General features: G+C 39.2%; 1 pseudogene; it reads left to right on the top strand.

Annotated features, from left to right (window-relative positions):
- The first annotated feature begins 3,191 nt into the window (after positions 1-3,191).
- Positions 3,192-3,626, top strand: LOC116913723 (annotated as a pseudogene).
- Positions 3,627-5,620: the final 1,994 nt, after the last annotated feature.

Below are 5,620 nucleotides of genomic sequence, written 5' to 3' on the forward strand. Positions count from 1 at the left end.
GTCCAATTTTCTGAGGAGCCTCCAGACTGATTTCCAGAGTGGTTGTACCAGCTTGAAATCCCACCAACAATGAATGAGTGTTCCTCTTTCTCCACATCCTCGACAGCATCTATTGTCACCTGAGTTTTTGATCTTAGCCATTCTGACTGGAGTGAGGCATGCTATATTTTGTCAAAGAGTATGTATTCTGCCTGTGTCTTCAGAACTTGAAAAAAAATTAATTTAACAGTAATGGAGGGAAATCATGAAAGTCAGTTGATGACATAGATGGTATTGATCTTTTCTTTAAGGATTTTACCATATAGTCAGGTTATATATGGGATTTCATTTTAAACCCTGTGTATGTATGTGTGGCTCTGTGAATATGTATGGGTGCCTATGTTAGGTAGAAACTTCAGATCTCCTTGGGACTGGAGTCACAGATAGTTGTGATCTTCCCAGAAAGTGATGTGATCTGAAATCAAGTCCTCTTTAAGAGTGGTAGCCTTAGGCATTCCTGACCCATCTCTCTAGCCCTGTGTAAGGTTTGTTTGGTTGGCTTTGTCTTAGATTCTACAGGAGATCGAAGAAAGGTATTATTTTGAGAAATTGACACTATTAAAGACTACGGTAATTTTAAAGGTTGAATTAACCACATTTTGCATCATGTAGTTGCCATGAGCCTCTGGAGGTTAGTGAGAGAAAGTGGTTGTTTGAAAGACAAAAGTCCCAGATGGGCTTATATACTTGAACACTTGTTCTTTAGTTGGTGGAACTGTTTGGGAAAAGATATGGAAACTTTCAGAGCTAGAACCTAGCGGAGGAAGCATGCCACTGGAGGCTTATATTGCCACTTGATGGTTTATATTTCCTGTTCTCTCTCCACGCTTCCTATATGCAAATGAAAATATCGTCAACCACCTTCCTGTTTCTGCTTTCACACCTTCCCTGTGTGTTGGCTTGCCTCTCACATCCCTCTGTAACTGTAACACTTCTTTCCAAGCAAACAAATGAGTAATGAAAAAAGGAGGAAGGAAGGAAGGAAAGAAAGAAACAAACAAAAAAGAAAGAAGGAATGAAACAAAAAAGAAACAAAGGAAGAAAAGAAATTCCTGGTACAAATTATTTTTAAAATTACATGAAAAAGTTTCTCTCTTCTATAAAGAAATGCAAACTTTTGCTATATTATGAAGATTGGTGATTCAGATCTGATTAATTAGAAGTAGTGAGGGATGCAAGGGACTTTTACTGGTTTGCAATTTGCCATTTACCTTACAACACAAATCCAGGAGGTCTAGAAAAGTCAGTCAAAGATAGTTGTTCTGATCTTGGCACCTCATAATGACCGGTTGGCTTTTTGGGATCCAATTTCTGCTTCTTCTGGTTAGCCATTGAATAGTCTTTTGATAGTCACTTGAGTGCATGAAGGAGTTTTCTAAATCTCTTTGATTTTTTTTTCAGATTTTGTTTTTTTTTTAATAGCTAAAGATGGTTACCTAAACAGTAAGATCCTTTTATTGATATATACATACAATGTACTTATTCTTCACTTCGAATGTCTTTGTCCTGCTACCCTTTGATACTCTATATTTTCTTATAATTAGTTTCATTGTCCTATTTTCCCCTTGGTTACCCTCAAGCTAAAGTTTATGCATATTGGTTCTCTTATTAACTGTCGTTTGGCTGTGGTCATTGTTCCCATCAAGAGTCTAAGCTAAATTAGCTAATTAAAACACTAAAGGTTTATGAAATATCTACTAGGTTTGTGAGAACAGACCATTAGGAAAGAATTTCAGGAGAGCATGGAAAGAGAAATCCTTGCAAGTCTCTTAAAAGAGTAACCATTTGCTTTGGCAGCGTCTTGGAGATGATTAATGGCCTCTAATAATTTTATCTGTATTTACAATAGTTTCTTACCTATCAACCTAGAACAAGATTTGGAGTTCATTTCATCAGGTTTCTTTCATTTCTAGAACAACCCTGAACAGAGCAAGGGATAGAAAAGTTCTGAGAAAGTCATCATCACATAGTTATAGCCAAGCTGAACTTTAGTAATAGCAGCCACACTTTGACTTTCTGGGGAGTAGGAAACAATCCTACAGTCTAGGTAATCAGTTCTGTTTAGCTTGATATTCTGGTTTTTAGAATTCCAAAAATGCTGATTGATCTTACTACTGTGGCTAGTGGGGGGGGGGAACCTAGAAATAAACTTCTGTAGTCAAGAAGACTTTAACTGTAAGATAATAGGTGATTGCTGCAATCACCTATTTATTTATTACCATCTTTGGTTAATTAACATGATGAGTAAATACTGCCTCTCATGGTGCTCATCCAAGCATCTTGAAGAGTCTTTTAGTCTTAATCATTTATTAAGTCTGTAGGTATGTTTTATTAATTCTCACAACTACCATATAGTTTTGCTGACACAGTTATGAAGCGTCTATTGCTAAACTTGGTAAAGAAAAAGGCAGCTGAAGGTTCTTTCCATCATTCCTTAGGAGCTTTTGTATAGCCCTCTTCAAATGAGAAAAAAACAAATGCAGAGAACTTTCTAGAGGGTATTCCAACCTGCCACATGGTATAGGAGCCTTTCAAGGGCTGCCCAGAAAGAATGGCTTTTGTATAATTCACTTTCCTTCACTGTCATGAGTCAAACTCCTCCTGATACATTAATATTAAGAACCTATCTATTTTCAAACTTCAGTGTAGGCCCTCTTCTGTTACTAGTAACACCTTAGCTTCTGGGCATTCTTTGAGAATACTTAGAAAGAAATAATTTTCTATTCAATGAAGGCATCGTATAGGAGAGGTAAATACTGTGCTAATAAGCGTGCCAGAGAACTTGCCACTTCTGAAGTAAACTGTGAATATTTCAGTGTTTTAGAACCAGTGAAATGACTGCATCTTTTTAAGTTCCTGTAGTATTTAGACCTCTACTAGAATACAGAATGAAAACTGGGGTTGGGAAACGTAATTATTTCACTTATTCCCCTCTCTCAACGATACAGTGTGTACTGTACTGCCACAGCAGTAAACTATGCCCATAATTGACTATTATTATTATTATTGATTTTAAAGTTGTTTTGCTCTGGAATAGACATTTCAGCAAATATATATTCAGTTTCCGATCTGGAAGAGTGAAATTTACCTGCTACCTGGTTAGACATATTTTTATACATCTACGCAATTTGGTATCGAAAGTATCCGCCATCATGGGTCGCCCCTGGAAGGGCCTGTCCCAGTCGTCGCTGCCCTACCACCGTAGCGTCCCCACGTGGCTGAAGTTGACATCTGACCTGAAGGAACAAATTTACAAGTTGGACAAGAAAGACCTGACTCCCTCCCAGAAAGGTGTGATCCTGAGGGACTCACATGGTGTGGCACAGGTCCGTTTTGTGACTGGAAATAAAATCTCGAGAATCCTTAAGTCCAAAGGCCTTGCCCTTGATCTCCCTGAGGATCTCCACCATTTGATTAAGAAAGCAGTTGCTGTCTGAAAGCACTTTGAGAGGAACAGAATGGATAAGAATGCTAAATTCTGCCTGATCCTGATAAACAGCAGAATTCACCGGTTGGCTCGATACCATAAGACTAAGTGGGCGCTCCCAACCAATAGGAAATATGAGACATCACCACTTCTGCTCTAGTGACATAAATGCAATAAAATCACTTTGAGTAAAAAAAAAAAAAAGAACTTTAGTATAGCTCATAAAGTTCACAATCTAACTCATGGTAAAAAGAAATCTGGACACTTTGCAAGAAACTGAAAATTTACATTCCTGATGACATTTAACCTCAAGGCATTAATTTTCTGATGATAAAATAAAGATTTTTATGTGCAATGTCCCATGTCTGTGTTCAGAGTTAACATTTCTTTCTCCTTATTTTCCCTGTTTTCTCTCTTTTTCTTTTAACTTGCAAATCTATGCTCCCCAAGGATTTGCCAATGGATTTTTTTCTCCCACCCCAAGGCAGAGTCTTTCATCAGATTTTCTTGTTTTCCCTTCTTATTCTTTTCACCATAGAAATAGCAAGTTCTCTGTAGCGATTGCCATACAGCAAGTACTGACAGTGGCTATACCCAGGATGTCTGGGAACAGTCTCGAAAGTCAGAACACTTCATGTTGAACAACACCTGTCAGATAAGTTCCCACTGGAGATTAAAGGGAAATGCTTTTCAAGATAGCACAACAGCAATGCCGGACATTGTGTCATTACAGGATGTTTCTTTAGAAACTCTAGTAAGCATGGGTGGTAGCCAGATGAAAACATCCTTCAAGATTTTACAGGGATGTTTTCATTTCTAAAAGGAGCTCACAGGAAACCTCTCTAGGAATTCCTTTATAACTTATTATTAAGTGAGGCACAGCTTTACCTGGTATTCTTTAGAGATGGAAGACAGTGTCTAGCAATGGACTCTTATATTGTGTCTTCTGGTGAGCATGCTTCTTTTTCATTTTCTTTTGTTAATTAGTTGTAGAGACATCATTTTATGGATCTTGAGCGAATGCTATCATGTTTTGTATTTGCTTGCAATAGGCATGTGCTTAATCCTTTTACCATAATGTGTTTTGATATAAGAACTGAGGATCACTCATGCCTATAACAAGGTTTATAATTCACATTCTGAGACTTTGTTGGGGGAAACCAGGAATTGTTTGAACAGATACTAACCATGGATTCTGTTGCAGTTGGCTATTGTATACGGTGTTTGTGATACCCACATAGTTGTCTCTTCTCTCCAGGACCTACACAGGACAGGAGTCAGAGCTCTGCATTTTGTGCTGCTGGTTCCTTCACAAGTGTCTACCTATCTAGCTCTCCTGTTCTGAACACAGTTGTTTTCTCTCCTATGGTGGCGTGTGCATTGTTCTTTTGTTCTAACCACGACTTTTAACCCCATACCTCAATGGCTTTTTGATCTTGAGCTTTTGCCTCTTGGGTTGCTTTACTTTATTTAGAGAACGTCCAAACATGCAGAATAATAAGGCCTCTAGGCATACTCCACCCCTTTATCCATAAGCTTATTTTCCACTGGGTGGTCTGGCACTATTGTGGGAATGTATCGGCCAGCAGTCACACTGTTGCTAACCATGCTTTGCCTTCTGTTTCCCATCCCATTACCTTAGACTTCTTTATTCCTCTAGACTGAGACTGTAACCAAGATGACTTTTTTTAGCAGTCAAGTTACCTGTGTAAGAGGTATGATGAGGTAGAAGGGGTGCCTCTGTGGGCCCATGCGGAGGCACCCCATCCCCCTGAGGTACCAGCCATAGCCACCTATGGTGTGGAATAGAGTTTATTTAGGACATGGAGAGGGGAGTTGAGGGAGTAGAGATAGAGAAAGGCAGAGAGAGAGAGAGAGAGAGAGAGAGAGAGAGAGAGAGAGAGAGAGAGAGGGAGAGACAGAGGGCGAGAAACAGAGGCAAAGGGAGAGACAGAGGGACAGAGACAGAGAGATAGAGAGAGACAAAGACACACAGAGAGAGACAGAGACACAGAGAGACACACAGAGAGAAAGAGAGAGACAGAGGGAGAGACAGAGTGAGGCAAAGACACACAGAGAGAAAGAGAGAGAGAGGGAGAGAGGAGAGAGGATCCTCTACAACAAAGGCAGTTGCTTTGAGTGAGAAATTAGAAA

This window comes from Rattus rattus, chromosome 1, assembly GCF_011064425.1.
Source record: "Rattus rattus isolate New Zealand chromosome 1, Rrattus_CSIRO_v1, whole genome shotgun sequence".
NCBI classification, from domain to species: domain Eukaryota; kingdom Metazoa; phylum Chordata; class Mammalia; order Rodentia; family Muridae; genus Rattus; species Rattus rattus.